Below are 18,437 nucleotides of genomic sequence, written 5' to 3' on the forward strand. Positions count from 1 at the left end.
ATTGTTGTGGATCTCTCGAGCCCGTCGACGTACAGAGGGGGGTTAAACCCTTTCCCCCCTTCGAGCTTCGAGTCCACGAGGCCCAGTCGCCACCCCTGTAGCGAGCGTGTGGAAGGGTATCTGGTTGAGTCCCTACGTACCTTCGATACACACGCCGCCACGAGAACGGGGACTGGACCTCACACGGGTCACGCTAATCTGATACGCCAAGCGGTTCGTGTGTCACGTGACCCATGCCGTTAATTCCTGTTGAACCTGATTTGAGCGGTTTTATTCATGTGATGCTAGGCCAATGGTGTGAAATGATGCGCACGGTCAAATGGAAGGAAGAACACAGGTTTATTTACAATTATACAGTGATCAGGGTAAAGAGAAGAGACACAGAGCAGATACTTAGTCAATCTTACTTAATCCCCGGACAAGGGCCCACTCACTCACGCGGGAAAAAGGAGGAAGAAAAAAGTATGCGCTCCAAATGCGTCCTGGCGCCGTTCGCCCCGGACAGCTCGCCGGGCATGGCCCTCGAAGTGTTTGTGGCACGACCGGCACGTGTGCAGGGAGCTCGTTGGCGTCTGTGGCCCCGGGATGGATCGTCTTCGCAAGCGCCGTTATCAGGCAGCAGAGCGCAGGGCACAGGGAGAGTTCTTGCACAGAGAGAGAGCTATAACAAGCAACTGACTGACTTCACTCACGCCGGGTCACTCCTCTGACTCAGCTCTGACTCAGCTCTTTCTGGGTCTCTCAGACAAAAGCTCTGACTGGGTGACTTCACTCTCTCTCTGGGTCCTTGGGGCACTGGCGACGACTGGGGCACTGAGACTCACTCCGACTGGCGCGGGGGCAGTCTCTGACTCACTGCGTGACTTGTAGACTCGTGACTCACTGGGGCACTCTCTCCTGCGGGGGGCCCGGGGCAGGGTTTTATAGCCCCGTCCCAGAGTCTTACCCGAATGTTCCAAGCCCCTCTTCTGGCTGCTGTTGTTAGCCACTCCCCTTGAGCTCCGATTGGCTGCTCGCCGCTTACCGGCCACTCCCCTGCAGCTCCTCCTTCGGGCCTGCCAGACTTGTTCTAGGCATAGCACATGGCATTCTAGCCCAATCGAGGCCTACACTTACTGGCCTGCTCAACGCATACTAACACAGGAAAGGAGACTATGCTTAACATTTACTAAGAAATAACTGAATTAAGCGAGGCTACATGTTGTGGTGCAACTACCTACGAGGGGGGTTATCCTCTATTCACAAAACCGCAACACTATATATATATATATGTATGTATATATATATATATATATATATATATATATATATATATATATATATATACACACATATACCCAAGAGTTGCTACACTTATTTTAGGTAGGGCCTTGAGTCCAAATCCCACTTTACCTTCTCTGATAAAGATTGTGCTTCCCAATGCTCCACTTGGTAATCAAAACGGCCGAGCGATGCTGCAAGTGGAACGTTGCCTCATGTTTAACCATAACAAAATGGTGATCAGGTTGAAATCCCCGTCACTCGTTACACACTGTGTCTAACCAATGGAAAAAGATGATCGAAACTAGTTACACACTATGTCTAACCTATAAATACTACAGATGTAACTAGAAAGCATCTGAAAATGCAAAGCCCGTCCGTGAACGTTTGTATTCAGACATCTTCTTCTTCTGTATGCTCAACATAACAAAACAAATATATATATATATTTTTTTGACGATTTTATGCAGCCTTCACCTTTGAGCTTTAGATCTCAGCTTTTATCTTTTTATTGGTGAACCAATTATGTGACCCAATATGCAAATTCTTTAAATTTCAGGTCAATAAGGTGAAAATTGTCGATTTTAGGTAACCTTGAACTTTGACCTTTTGATCGAAAAAAAAAACAATCGGCTTCTAGCTTTTGATTGGTGAACCAATTATGTGACCCAATATGCAAATTGTTTAAATTTCAGGTCAATCAGGTGAAAATTGTCGATTTTAGGTAACCTTGAACTTTGACCTTTTGATCGAAAAAAACAACAATCGGCTTCTAGCTTTTGATTGGTGAACCAATTATGTGACCCAATATGCAAATTCTTTAAATTTCAGGTCAATCAGGTGAAAATTGTCGATTTTAGGTAACCTTGAACTTTGACCTTTTGATCAAAAAAATAAAACAATTGGCTTCTAGCTTTTGATTGGTGACCCAATTATGTGACCCAATATGCAAATTCTTTAAATTTCAGGTCAATCAGGTGAAAATTGTCGATTTTAGGTAACCTTGAACTTTGACCTTTTGATCGAAAAAAACAAAACAATCGGCTTCTAGCTTTTGATTGGTGAACCAATTATGTGACCCAATATGCAAATTCTTTAAATTTCAGGTCAATCAGGTGAAAATTGTCGATTTTAGGTAACCTTGAACTTTGACCTTTTGATCAAAAAAATAAAACAATTGGCTTCTAGCTTTTGATTGGTGACCCAATTATGTGACCCAATATGCAAATTCTTTAAATTTCAGGTCAATCAGGTGAAAATTGTCGATTTTAGGTAACCTTGAACTTTGACCTTTTGATCGAAAAAAACAAAACAATCGGCTTCTAGCTTTTGATTGGTGACCCAATTATGTGACCCAATATGCAAATTCTTTAAATTTCAGGTCAATCAGGTGAAAATTGTCGATTTTAGGTAACCTTGAACTTTGACCTTTTGATCAAAAAATAAAACAATTGGCTTCTAACTTTTGATTGGTGAACCAATTCAGTGACACAATATGCAAATTCTTAAAATTTCAGGTCAATCTGATGAAAATGGATGATTTATGTGATGCTGGCCTTTGACCTTTTCATCTTTTGACCAAATTATTAATTTGCCTACTCCATATTCTAATAATAAAGTTTGTTGAAAATTTCTTGACAAAACTCAAATGGTAAGGTGAAATTTCAGGTTAACTAGATGAAAATGGATGATTTATGTGAACCTGGACCTTTGACCTTTTGATCTAAAAAAAACAAAACAATCACCTTCTAGCTTTTGATTGGTGAACCAATTGAGTGACCCAATATGCAAGTTCTTAAAATTTCAGGTCAATCTGATGAAAATTGATGATTTATGTGAAGCTGACCTTTGACCTTTTGATCTAAAAAAAAAAACAATCACCTTCTAGCTTTTGATTGGTGAACCAATTGAGTGACCCAATATGCAAGTTCTTAAAATTTCAGGTCAATCTGATGAAAATTGATGATTTATGTGAAGCTGACCGTTGACCTTTTGATCTAAAAAAAAAAAAATCACCTTCTAGCTTTTGATTGGTGAATCAATTGAGTGACCCAATATGCAAGTTCTTAAAATTTCAGGTCAATCTGATGAAAATTGATGATTTATGTGACGCTGACCTTTGACCTTTCGACCAAATTGTCAATTTGCCGTATCCATATCATAATAAAGCTTTGTTGAAAATTTGATGATAATAGCTCAACTATTAAAAAGGTTATGGCCCAGACAGACACAGACACACACAGAGAGACAGACAGACCATTCTAACCAGACTGGCACTCTGCAGAGTGCGTACCTCCGCCAGGTGAACAGTTTTCGCTTTGTATCCGACTGATAGACCGAATCTCGATCCAGACTTGACCCAAAATCGAATTGCCTTGTGATTGTCACTTACCAACTCATACACCAAAGCTTGTAATAAGTCATCCACAACTTTTTTGAATATCATGCTATATATCGATTTTCACCCAAACAATCAAGAATGAAGTCATTTTAAAAATTAAATAATTCTCGTATCCACATCTGTATTGGGATCTTCACCAAAATTGAATAATTTCGACCTTGTCACAAACCCAACCTGTCCATCAAGGTTCGTCCGAATGTGTCCATAACTTATTGAGATATCCGGGTCACAGACAGACAGACAGACAAGGGTGAAAGCATAACGTCCACCTTCGGTGGCTGAGATAATAACTCACTGCATGCTAGCCCCTCCCCCAAGGCCACGCCCACCCAACTCCCCACCCTTGGGGCGGGGCGTAAGGAGAAACGTTAACCTTTCATTGAAGTTAACAAACCTCTGTGAAACACTAGCGAATAACACACAGCAGACAGAAGTTTCTTATCCACTGTTAGCTATTCTCCCATAAAATAATCTTTGGTTAGTTATTTAGAACGAGCCTTTGTTTAAATTTATTTGGAATACTTCCCCAAAAAACCTGTCTAACTATAAACAAAATAGATAATTAAAGTAGAAACTGAAATGAATAAGTTATGAACACAATTAAAGTGGGAAGGAAGAAGAGGCCAACCCCCGATACCGCAGACAGAGGTTCTGGTTTCTAGAGCACAGACAGAGGTTGTGGCTTCGTTCGAGTTCTGGCGCTTCCCATTCATAAGGACAAGTCGAAGGCGAATTCCCATTGAGTGAATGTGAACTGCTGCGGATCGCGGTCTCCGTCCTTCGTCTAGTCTTCCTGCTTAGCCTTAAACCTCTCCAGGTAAATGGCCGATGGAGAATCTTCTTTCGGAATGTCCCCGTGCCCCTCGAGTTCCTGTTTAACGGGATTTCGGAGGAGCCGCCGATGGAGTCAGGTGTCCCGTTCGTGGAGCGAGAGCGAGCGAGAGGCCCGGGTGTTGGTCATAAATACCGGGGGGACCATCGGGATGGTGTATGAGGACAACGGTACGTTCGTACCCCTTTACGTGCCGATCGTGTGGTATGGGTACCATGGACAGTGTGCATTGCATTATACGCGCTGATCGCCTCGGTCGGATGTGAGTTGTGCTGATGATTTGGACCTTATGACCAAGTCTATTTAATATGCCAAATATGCCAGACATGTGTGAGCCATGCTGGATATGTAGGACATGTTGTGTTGACGACTGACCATGATATTCCTGATATATATATATATATATATATATATATATATATATATATATATATATATATATATATATATATATATATATATATATATATATATATATATATATAACCCGGTGTGTACCCCGGTTTAGAATAGGTACACCGTATCCCTGCATATCGTAAGAGGCGACTAAGAGGGTTGGCGTCAGGAAGGGCATCCGGCCATAAAAACATTGCCTCAAAAAGAGAACCATGACAATTACAACTACAGTTAAGCCCAAAATGATTCATACCCGATGAAAAATCTGAGGTTTTTGCATTTATCTCATACTTACAAGCTAAAGTGGTGGAACTTTCACTTCAGGCAAGGACATTTAGTTGGCATGAACAAATCCACATTATATTTTGGCTCAACATTATTGGCATAACAATTAATGTTAATAGTTTTTGTTTTTATGCCTGTCTAAAATTATTCATACCCCATACCATGTCTCAGAATTGAGGCCAATGTTTGTGATGATGCACATTCTTTTGACATTCCTCAGATTCTTTATAATGTTATGCAATTATTCCAAGATGTGTGCATAAAATCTGAATACAATACAAATGTGGTCTATTGAATGTACAGCGAGGAATGTTATAGAACAGCACTCTGCTTTTAGACTACTAGGGCATGCCCGTACGTGGGTGCCCGTTCCTTGCCAAAAAAAAAAAAAAACGCTACCCGTACGCTCTACCCCGCCCGTACGCCCGTACGCCCGTAAACAAAAAAAACAACGCTCTTCGCTTCCGCCCTTCGCTCTGGGAGAAATAATGCGCATAAGAAATCGAGAAATTATTATTTTCTCCGGAAGAAATCGAATTACGAACCGTAATGGCGCACGCGCTCGGCTCGGCTCGCAACAACGCGTTCTGTGATTGGCTGCCGGAAGTGAAGTCTTCACTGTCCGGAAGGTCGCAAATCGCAGTTACGATGAATCGCAAATTAGTTTTATTTAGTTTTAAAACATAGTTTAACGCCAACATAGTTTGCCAACGTGAAATAAATGAATACGCTCTCAAATGTGCCGTCCGAGGCAGAGTCTGTTCGCCACGTTCGGCACACGTGATAGCTCGCTGCTCTCTGATTGGTTGAATCGTTTTTTGGACATAGCTCGCTAACTACTTGTCCGATTAATATGAAACCTTGAAAAGGCACATCCTCGGGTCCCCAGCAATATACCTGGCAAGTTTCAAGTATATCGGACCCGTGGTTGTCGAGAAACAGCGGTCACAGACAAACAAACACACACACAGACACACACACACACACGCAGAGATTGCTGGAATTATAGATAGATAAATTAAGGGGAGCTGATGCAATCATTCTCAGTTCATAGTCAGCATGGCGAAAAAGAAAGAACTCGGTGAGGACCTTCGGTTGTGCATTGTGAATGCTCACAAGGAGGGGAAAGGCTACAAAGCTATTTCGAAGCAATTCCGAGTGCCAGTTGCCACCATACAAAGCATAATTAGGAAGTACAAGGAGTTCCACACTGTAAAAAACATTGAAGCACGTGGTCGGAAGCCAAAGGTGTCACCTCGTCTGGCAAGAAAAGTATGGCGAGAGGCCAACAACAATCCACGGATCACCATCAAGGCTCTCCTGAACAACCTTGGTGAGTCTGGGACCAAGATATCAAGGCAGACACTCCAGCGGACGTTGCACAAGGGGGGACTCCATGGACGCCGACCAAGAAAGACTCCACTCCTGAAACAGAGGCATAGAGAAACTCGTCTGGCATTTGCAAGAGCACACCTGGACAAAGATCCAAGCTTTTGGTCATCGGTTCTGTGGTCGGATGAGACAAAAATGGAGCTTTTCGGGCACAGAGATGTTGCTTTCGTTTGGCGAAAAAAAGGTAAAGCATACAACCCGAATAACACAGTCCCCGACCGTCAAGTATGGAGGCGGGAGCATAATGCTTTGGGGATGTTTCTCAGCCAGTGGGCCCGGCAATCTCGTCAAAGTGGATGGCATCATCAAAAAGGAGCAGTACATCAAGATCCTTGAGGAAAACATCAAACAGTCCGCAGAGCAACTTCACCTCGGGCAGCATTGGACGCATCAGCAGGACAACGATCCAAAACATACCGCCAAGTCAGTCAAGAAATGGTTCCGGGATAATGATGTAGACGTTCTAGAGTGGCCAAGCCAAAGTCCGGACCTCAACCCAATCGAGAATCTGTGGAGGGAGCTCAAGACACGAATGATGGCAAGGAAGCCTTCCAACCTCAAAGACCTGGAGACCTTCGCGAAGGAGGAGTGGGCCAAAATCCCTGTAGAGACATGCAAAAACCTTGTGAGGAAGTATAAGAACCGTTTGGAGGCTGTGATCACAAACAGAGAATTTTTCGTTGATTACTGAATGTGACTTTGAACTGATCTAAGCAAGGGTATGAATAATTCTGGACATGACATTTTTGGTAAATCTGTCAATAAAATACCGCCGAAACAATGTATTTCTTGAAATGTCTCTTGCAGTGATTCTTTCAGCTGTTTGTCACATTCTTATGTAACGTAAGCCACAAGTAACTCATTTCTCAAATAACACGATTCAAAATACTCCGAATTTGGTAAGGGTATGAATAATTTTGCGCTTAACGGTACATATGGGCAGGGTACAGCCCGAAGTACCCCGTGGGGGACCTCACGCCCTCTCGTCAAAACTCAAGGTGGGGAACCCGATCGTAGCAAGGGTGGAAATCACTCCATTTATGACGACGAAACATCTGATGCCCGACGCGGAGATCGGATTCTGAGGTTTGGGACATGGAATGTAGGGACAATGACAGGGAGATCAGGAGAAGTGGTGGATGTATTGGTCAGAAGAAGAGTGGACATATGTTGTGTGCAGGAGACGAGATGGAAGGGAAGTGGTGTGAGAATGGTGAAGGGTAGGCAGGGACAGAAATCCAAGTTTGTGTGGCAAGGGTGCCCAGAAGGCGAGCACGGTGTTAATGTCCTGTTTTCTGAGGAGTTTGTAGACAGTGTGGTGAGTGTGAGGAGAGTGAGTGAAAGGTTGATGATGGTGAAAATGATGATTGGAAAGCTCTTGGTGAACGTCATCTCGGGATATGCTCCGTGGGTTGGTCGGAGCGATGAAGAGAAGGACAAGTTCTGGTGTGCAATAGAGAAGCTGATGGAAAACGTGAAAGATGAGGAAGTTGTTGTGGTAGTAGGAGACCTAAATGGACATGTGGGAAGGAGTATGGACGGTTTTGAGGGAGTTCATGGGGGTTACGGATATGGTGTGAGAAATGGAGAAGGTGAAAGGCTTTTGGAGTTTGCTGATGGAGCTGATTTGTTGATTTGTAATACTCAGTTCCAGAAAGGGGATAATAAGCTTGTTACATACACGTCAGGTGGGTGAACGACAACCGTTGACTACCTGATGGTGCGTAGGCGAGAAAGGGGGCACCTTCGGGACACAAAGGTGATCCCGGGGGAGGAGGCTGTTTCACAACACCACTTGGTTGTCTGCGACATAAGGGTGAAAGGTGCGAGGAGAGCTCGGCGGGTGAAGTACCAACCGAGAATGAAGGTGTGGAGGTTGAAAGAGGTGACAGTGAGGGAGGCATTAAAAGAGAGGCTGAGTAGGGAAGAGAATGATGTGGTTGAGCTTGAAAGTGGTTGGATGTCAATGAAAGATAGTCTGTTGGGAGCCGTTGGTGAGGTATGTGGATGGACAAAAGGACCACCGAGGCACTCGGAAACATGGTGGTGGGATGATGAAGTTGGAAAGAGGATTGACGAGAAGAGGAAGATGTTCAAGGAGTGGCAGAAGGTGAAGGGGACGGGAGCAGAAAGAGCAGAGCATGAAAGTTATAAGGCAGCCAAGAAGGCTGCAAAGAAAGAGGTAGCAAAGGCGCAGGAGGCATGTCGGAAAATGTTTGGAGAACGCTTGGATTTGGAAGAGGGTCAGAGAGCGGTATTCAGGATTGCAAAGCAGACAGCGAAAGAGAGGTGCGATGTGATGGGGGTGAATTGCTTGAAGGATGAAATGGGACAAATCGTTGTTGACCCAGATGGAATTAAAGGAAGATGGAAGAGATATATGGAAATGCTGTTGAATGCAGAGAATGAATGGGATGGCAACATAGAGAGTAACCCAGTTTTAGGACCGGCAGAGAAGATAACCGAGTAGGAAGTTGAGGAAGCGATAAAAGCAATGAAGAGTAGAAAAGCGGAGGGCCGACGGGAGTTGTGGGAGATATGTTGAAGGCAGCTGGAAATTGGGGTGTGAAGAGAATGACAGAGATCTGCAATCTGGTGGTGAAAGAAAGCTGCATTCCAGTGGATTTGGAACTGAGTACCCTCGTCCCTCTATACAAGGGGAAAGGTGACCCTCTGAACTGTGGCTCGTATCGAGCGATAAAGTTATTGGAGCATGGAATGAAGGTATTGGAAAGGGTGTTGGAGAGGAGGATAAGGAAGAAAGTGAAGATTGACGAAATGCAGTTTGGATTTATGCCAGGAAGAGGAACGACAGACGTGCTTTTTATTGTGAGGCAGTTGCAGGAGAAGTACATGGAGAAGAGGAAGAAGTTGTTTCTTGGGTTTGTTGATCTGGAGAAAGCATTCGATATGGTTCCACGCGAAGTATTGACATGGGCATTGAGGAAGTTAGGAGTGGAGGAATGGTTGGTCAGAGTCGTGATGGCAATGTACAAATGAGCGCTCACAGCTGTAAGGACGAAGCACGGGAACAGTGGTGAGTTTGAGGTGAAGGTGGGAGTGCATCAGGGGTCGGTACTAAGTCCACTACTATTTGTAGCTGTGATGGAGTTGCTGGCTCAGAACGTAAAGGAGGGTTTACCGTGGGAGTTGTTGAATGCAGATTATCTGGTGTTAATTGCAGAAAGTATGGATGGACTGAAGGAGAAGATGAACAAGTGGAAGGAATGTATGGAGACAAAAGGTCTGAAGGTGAATATCAGAAAGACGAAGGTGATGGCAAGTGGTAAAGCATGTGGTGAGGTGGAAAGAATGGGGAAGTGGCCGTGTGCTGTGTGCAGGAAGGGTGTCGGAGTGAATTCCATTCAATGTACAATGTGCGTTGAGTGGGTTCGTCAAAAATGTAGTGGTTTGAGAGGGTCATTAACCAGTGTGGCAGCTACATTCAAGTGTAAGGTGTGCACAGAGGGAGCTGCAGATGGAGGAAATGTTGAGTTGGATCTTGGAGATGGCGTGAAGCTTGAAGGTGTGAAAACATTTTGTTACCTCGGAGACATGCTGAATGGAGAAGGTGGATCAGACTCGGCAACGGTTGCTGGAGTGAGATGTGCATGGAAGAAGTTTCGGGAACTGAGTGGCGTGCTGACGAGGAGGGGAGTGTCATTGAAGCTGAAGGGAAAGGTGTATGCTGCATGTGTGAGAAGTGTTATGATTTATGGGAGCGAGACATGGGTAATGAACGTACAGCAGCAACGAAGGCTGGAAAGGGTGGAAATGCGAATGGTTCGGTGGATGTGTGGAGTATCGTTGAGAGAGATGAAGACAAATGATGAATGGCGAAAGATGATGGGAATATAGCCTGTGATGGATGCTGTGAAAAGAAACAGTTTGAGATGGTTTGGTCATGTGTTGAGGAAGGATGAAAGTGACTGGTTGAGAAGAGTGATGGAAATGAATGTAGAAGGAAGTAGAGGACGGGGAAGACCGAGAAAGACTTGGCTAAAGATGGTCGAAGAAGAAATGCTGGCAAGGGGGTTAACAAGGGGAGATGCAGAAAATATGGCAAAATGGAGAACATTGTCATGGGGACCGCAAGGCTAACCCCCACTCTTGCAGAGAAAATGGCCTTTAAAATGCCTGTTGTTGTTGTTGTATATACTAGGGCATGCCCGTACTATATATATATCTAAAATTATATCCCCCCCCTCTATTTACATGAAATGGTTTGGTCCATTCGCAAAGCCAAAGCGAACGGCTTGCGAGTACGGTGACAATCCCCCCCTCTATTTACATGAAATGGTTTGGTCCAAAGCGAACGGCTTGCGAGTACGGTGACAATCCCCCCCTCTATTTACATGAAATGGTTTGGTCCAAAGCGAACGGCTTGCGGAGTTTGGTAAAGAAATCGCCATAGCTCGGTAACTACTTGTCCGATTAATATGAAACCTTGAAAAGGCACATCCTCAGGTCCCCAGCAATATACCTGGCAAGTTTCAAGTATATCGGACCCGTGGTTGTCGAGAAACAGCGGTCACAGACAAACAAACACACAGACACACAGACACACAGACACACACACACACAGAGATTACTGGAATTATAGATAGACTAGGACGTGCCCGTACGTGGGTGCCCGTTCCTTGCCAAAAAAAAAAAAAAAATGTCTTTGGGCGTGCCCATGGGCCCATGGGCGTGCCCGTAAGTGCGTGATGTGACCGTACAATGAATGTATCGTCCCGACGCCGCAGCTCGGATGGCGCTGCAGTTAATCGGGCCTGTATCGGCAGAGTTATTATAAACGTGTACTACAATCGATCGTACCTTACAGCGTCTGCTCGCCACGTTCAGCATCAGTACGTCGTCACTATGACTATCCGTAAGTCCGGAAGTGACGTCCTCATTTGACTGTCCGGAAGGTCGCATATCGCAGTTACGATGAATCGCAAATTAGTTTTAATTAGTTTTAAAACATAGTTTAACGCCAACATAGTTTGCCAACGTGAAATAAATGAATACGCTCTCAAATGTGCCGTCCGAGGCAGAGTCTGTTCGGCACGTTCGGCACACGTGATAGCTCGCTGCTCTCTGATTGGTTGAATCGTTTTTTGGACATAGCTCGGTAACTACTTCTCCGATTAATATGAAACCTTGAAAAGGCACATCCTCAGGTCCCCAGCAATATACCTGGCAAGGTTAAAGTATATCGGACCCGTGGTTGTCGAGAAACAGCGGTCACAGACACACAGACATACACACAGACAAACACACACACAGAGATTACTGGAATTATAGATAGACTAGGACGTGCCCGTACGTGGGTGCCCGTTCGGAAAAACATTCCAAACCGCGTGGCAGTAACGACCACAGAACCCCCCCCCTCTATTTACATGAAATGGTTTGGTCCATTCGCAAAGCCAAAGCGAATGACCACAGAACCCCCCCCTCTATTTACATGAATGGTTTGGTCCATTCGCAAAGCCAAAGCGAACGGCGAACGGCTAAATCGCCATAGCTCGGTAACTACTTCTCCGATTAATATGAAACCTTGAAAAGGCACATCCTCAGGTCCCCAGCAATATACCTGGCAAGTTTCAAGTATATCGGACCCGTGGTTGTCGAGAAACAGCGGTCACAGACAAACACACACACACACACACACACACACACACACACACACACAGACACACACACACACACAGAGATTACTGGAATTATAGATAGACTAGGGCATGCCCGTACTATATATATATCTAAAATTATATCCCCCCCCTCTATTTACATGAAATGGTTTGGTCCAAAGCGAACGGCTTGCGAGTACGGTGACAATCCCCCCCTCTATTTACATGGAATGGTTTGGTCCAAAGCGAACGGCTTGCGAGTACGGTGACAATCCCCCCCCCCCCCCTCTATTTACATGAAATGGTTTGGTCCAAAGCGAACGGCTTGCGGAGTTTGGTAAAGAAATCGCCATAGCGTGCACAAACGCGCAGGAAAGCGAAAGAATCGCAAATTAGTTTTAATTAGTTTTAAAACATAGTTTAACGCCAACATAGTTTGCCAACGTGAAATAAATGAATACGCTCTCAAATGTGCCGTCCGAGGCAGAGTCTGTTCGCCACGTTCGGCACACGTGATAACTCGCTGCTCTCTGATTGGTTGAATCGTTTTTTGGACATAGCTCGGTAACTACTTGTCCGATTAATATGAAACCTTGAAAAGGCACATCCTCGGGTCCCCAACAATATACCTGGCAAGTTTCAAGTATATCGGACCCGTGGTTGTCGAGAAACAGCGGTCACAGACAAACACACAGACATACACACATACACACACACACACACACACAGAGATTACTGGAATTATAGATAGATATATATATATGGGGGTTATTATGGAGGTTATGTGTGGATGGAGGTTATGTGTTCACCCCTGTTTGTTTGTGAACAAAATATCTCACAAAGTTTTTTTGTTTTTTTTGTTTTGTATACTGAATCGAGGCTCGTGAAAGAGCTAACATTGATTTCACAAACAAATCAACCAGACAAACAAAATATATAAAAAGAGGGAGCGGAAGACAAGATGGGGAGAGAAGGGGAAGCACACACAAACACAACATTTGAGAGCAGGGAGAAGTGTGGGAGGGAGAGGGCTTGGGGGGAGGAGGCGTGGGAAGGGGGGGGGGGGGAGGGAGAGGTATAAAACACAAGGGGACCGAAATTAGCAGGGGTACAAAAGATCAAGGTTTTGGATGGGGGAAGATAAGAGATGGGGGTGAACAGCTGTTTTAAAGACCTGGAGGGTGGAGTGGGATTGAAGAGAGTGAGTGAGTTTGTTCCAGAGGCGGGAGAAAAGAGGAATGAAGGAGTGAAGGTGAGCAGAAAGTCTTGATTTTGGCAGTTTAACCATAAGAGGGTTGCAGGCAGATCTTGTGCGATCTGTAGGAATATTTGGGGGACAGAGCCCAGAGAGAGCTGGGGGGGCGGGGGGGCAAGGCCAGAGAGGAGTCGGTAGAAGACGGAAAGACCACCAACCTGCCTGCGGTGAGTGAGTGAGAGGCCTTTGGAGTTAGCTTCATCGCGGGAGATTCCAATGATTCTGAACGCTTTGGTTTCAACAGCGTGAAGACGAGCTAGGCGTGAGGCAGGAGCACCAGACCAGAGGGGAGAGCAGTATTCCATAGAGCTGCGGATGAAAGCCTTGTAAGTTGTGGACGGATTCAGAAGAAATTTGGCAGAGATGTAGCTGTATGTGACAAGGACGAAATGATTCGATTTTGGTGAAGATCCGGATTCGGATCCGGCTAGTAGAATTTATTAAGTGATTCTTCACCATTGAGTGATAGGGCCAAAAACGAGACATAGCAGGATATCTCAAAAAGTTATGGACGGATTTGGACGAAACTTGGTGGAGAGGTTGTGTGTGTGACAAGGACTAATCCATTCGATTTTGGTGAAGATCTGAATATGGATTCGGATACGATAATTATTTAACTTTTAAGTGATTCTTCACCATTCAGAGATCGGCTGAAAAGAGATATATAACATGATATTTAAAAAAAGTTATGGATGAGTTATGACTAAATTTGGTGGATGAGTTGGTTTGGTGACAAGAACAAGCCGATTAGATTTTGGTTCAGGTCCGAATCCAGATCCGGCCTATCAGTGGGATAGAAACCATAAACTGTTCAGCCTTTAAACTTTAACAAATAATTAATAAACTTTAAACATAAACTTTATTTAATAAATAAAACATAAACTTTAAATAAGCCATAAACTTTAAACTCATTTTGCAATAAATGTTCGTTTTCCATGAATCGTCCAACACTTTCTAAAATCCAAACTCACCCCTCCCCACCTAATCTCCCCCATCACCCATCCCTTTCAAATCGCCCCCCTTGACCCTTCCCTCCTAAACTCCCCCTCACCCCTCCTCTTCCAAACTCCCCTTCACTCTGCCCCTCCTAAATAGACCCCTCACCCTTCCCCTTCAAAACTCCCCCCTTCCCCTCCCCTTCAAATCTCCCCACCCTCCTTTTTTCTCCAATTCTCCCCTCTCACCCCTCCTCTTCAAAGCGTCCTCCCTGCTTCCTCTCCCTTCCAACTCTCACCTCCATCTCCTCCAACCTTCTTCCTCGCTCTGCCCCCCCTCAAACAACACCTCACTGTGCCTCACCCAATAACCATCAAACCTTTTGTCCTCCTCATCCTTCCCTTTCTCCAAGCTAATCTGAAATCTCTGACACACTATCAACAGCTCTCCCTACCTACCTCCTCCTCCTCTTCCACATCTTACCCTATCTCTCCCCTGTCCTGTCCTGTATCCGATGCTCCCCCTTCCTCTTCCTTCACGGTATGGACCTCAAACGTCCGGGGCCTTCGCTCAAACTTGACTGATCTCTCCAGACAGCTTGCTTCTGACAAACCAGACTTGATCTGCTCAACAGAAACTTTCCTCCTTCAAGATGTCTCTGATTCCTTAATATCTCTCCCTGGTTACTCCCTCCTCCGGTATGATAGACCTGAGCCTCGTCCTGGAGGTGGGGTTGCTATCTTTATCAAAAACTGTCTTCCTCACTCTCCCTGCACTGCCCTCTCTCTACCCCACCCCCAGGAGTACCTCTGGCTACGGCTTCCTCCCCGCTCTCACCTTTTGTTGATATGTATGTTGTACCGTCCACCAAACAGTGATGACTCCATCTACATCTCGCTGTCTGATAACATGGACCAACTTCTATCTACTCATCCCAACTCTCTCTTCCTCATATGTGGTGATTTCAATTGTCATCATGTCAGCTGGCTGGGTGTGGGTACCTCTCTCACCAGCCATGGCTCCTCAGCAAAGGACTTCTGCGACTCATTGGGACTGATACAATATGTCAATTTCCCGACCCGGATCTCAGTCAACGGAGCATCTTCTCTTCTAGACTTGGTTATGACAAACTTCCCTGCAAATGTCTACTGCTCTTCTCCAATCGGTTCTTCTGACCATATGCTTGTTAAAGTGGACATCTCTCTGGCCATTCTCAGAGAGCCTCCTCTGCGTCGACGAGTCTGGCATTTCACTCAGGCCAACTGGCACGGTCTTCAAGCAGCCATCAATCATCTGGACTGGTCTCCCATCTCTGCTGCCTCTGACATCAACTCATTCTGGGAATTCTTCCAAAGTAAATTGCTCTCTCTCATGCACAGATTTATCCCATCTCGTCTTCAGTTGTCATGCCCTTCCTCCCGCCCATGGTACATGGAATCTTGTGGTGAGCCACTTGCTCTGAAATAACTTGCCTTCGCCTCCTTGAAGGCAAATCCAATGGAAGGAAATCTCATTTCCTTTCACAAATCCCGGAACAAGTGTGTGTCTACCCTCAGGAGAGCCAAGAAACAATATCTCTCTACTCTCAAGAGGGAACTCTCAAACCTGTCTCCCTTGACCAAATCCTGGTGGCGTCTTGTCAAATATGCTTCTGGTGTTTGTTCCTCCTCCATCCCCTCCCTTACCTCAAACAGCTACACAGCTGACTCCGCACGTGAAAAATCTGAATCCCTAAACTCTGTGTTTGCCTCAAAATCGTGTGTTCCAAACCCATCGCTCTCTGTACCCCCTTTCCCCGTCAATCCCAGCTGCTCCTGGACAGTGTGTCCTTTTCTCCTGACAAGGTGGAGATGTTTCTGTCAATCCTCGACTCTGATTTTGCAACTGGACCAGATGGCATCAGCCCACGGGTCCTAAAATCCTGCTCTGCCGCTTTTCACACCCTCTCTCTGTTCTCTTCACCGTCTCTTTTGCTCAAGGTCATCTGCCATCAGCTTGGAAATCAGCCAACATTACCGCTTTGCACAGAAAAGATTCAAAAACAGATCCTTCCAACTACAGACCAATCAGCCTTCTCCCAATTATCAGCAAAGTCATGGAATCCATCATTGCTTCGGATATCAAATCCTTCCTCTTCTCCAATCGCTTGATCTCTGATTATCAATTTGGTTTCAGACCAGGTCACTCTACTCTGGACATGCTGCTTCTGCTGTCTTAACAATGGATGGAGGTCCTCAATATCAAACAGGAAATTAGAACTGTTTCCCTTGACATATCACGTGCCTTCGATACGGTCTGGCACTCCGCTCTGCTCACCAAAATTTCATCCTATGGTATCCATGGAAATCTCCACGAATGGCTTGCGGACGTCCTCTCTGGTCGTAGTCAACATGTGGCCTTGAATGGTTTCTCTCATCTCCCCTTCCTGTTCAGGCTGGAGTTCCCCAAGGCAGTGTTCTGGGCCCTGTGCTTTTTCTGGTCTTCATCAATGATCTCTCCGACTCTCTGGAAAATCCTCTCTATCTCTTTGCTGGTGACTCCACTCTCTGCTGCTCCATTCCTCATCCCTCAGATCGGCAGTTTGCAGCCTCCTCACTCTCTGCAGACCTGGCCAAAATTACAGACTGGTCAAACAAGTGGCACATGTCTATCAATCCTGACAAATCTCACACTCTCACTATGTCTCTCAGAAAAGACCGACTGGAAAACCCTCCCATCTACTTTCTGAACAATCCTCTCCAAGAAGTTCTGTCACTCAAGCTTTTGGGTCTCACTATCTGCCTTGATATTTCCTGGGAAAACCACATTTCTAAGCTGGCCTCCAAAGCCAGTAGCTGACTGGGCATCCTCCATCGTGCGAAGTCCTTCCTTGGCACACCTGAGCTCCTCATGACATACAAGGCTTTCATCCGCAGCTCAATGGAATACTGTTCTCCCCTCTGGGCTGGTGCTCCTGCCTCACACCTAGCTCGTCTTCACGCTGTTGAAACCAAAGCTTTCAGAATCATTGGAATCTCCTGCGATGAAGCTAACTCCGAGGGCCTTTCACTCACTCACCGCAGGCAGGTAGGTGGTCTTTCTGTCTTCTACCGACTCCTATCCGGCCTAGCTCCCCCAGCTCTATCTGTGCTCTGTCCCCCAAATATTCCTACAGGTCGTACAAGATCTGCCAGCAACCCTCTTATGGTTAAACTGCCAAAATCAAGACTCTCTGCTCACCTTCACTCATTCATTTCTCTTTACCCCTGCCTTTGGAACAAACTACCTCACTCTCTTCAATCCTACTCCTCCCTCCAGGTCTTTAATACAGCTGTTCATCTCTTATCTTACCCATCCAAAACCTTGCTCTCTTCTACCCCCGTTAATTCACCCCAGATCCATTTTTTTTGAAATACCGACTTCTTTCCTGGAAGTTCTCGTCGTGTCCATGTGTTTTATACCTCGCCCACCCCCTCCCACCTTCCCATGCCTCCTCCCCCCAAGCCCTCTCGTTCCCACAGATCTTCCGATGTCCCTGTTCTCTGCTGTTGTACTTGTGTGCTTCCCTCTCTCTCCCCATCTTGTCTCCCGCTCCCTTTATTGTATGTTTTGTTTGCCCGATTGTTTTTTTTTGTGATTGATGTTAGCTCTTACACGAGCCTCGATCTTGTATACAAAAAAAAAGCCTGGCGGAGGTATGCGCTCTACTGAGTGCCGTTCGAGTATATTTATATATTTATATTTATTTTTAAAATATATTTATATTATATATTTTTATGTAGTTATATTATATATTTTTATATATTTATATATTTATATTATATATTTATATTATATATATTTATATATTTATATTATATATTTTTATATATTTATATTATATATTTTTATATATTTATATTATATATTTTTATATATTTATATTATATATTTTTATATATTTATATTATATATATTATATATATTTATATTATATATTTATATTATATATATTTATATATTTATATTATATATATTTATATATTTATATTATATATTTTTATATATTTATATTATATATTTTTATATATTTATAAATTATAT

The sequence above is a fragment of the Myxine glutinosa genome, chromosome 12 (genome assembly GCF_964187855.1).
Source record: "Myxine glutinosa chromosome 12, kmMyxGlut1.1, whole genome shotgun sequence".
NCBI lineage: Eukaryota > Metazoa > Chordata > Myxini > Myxiniformes > Myxinidae > Myxine > Myxine glutinosa.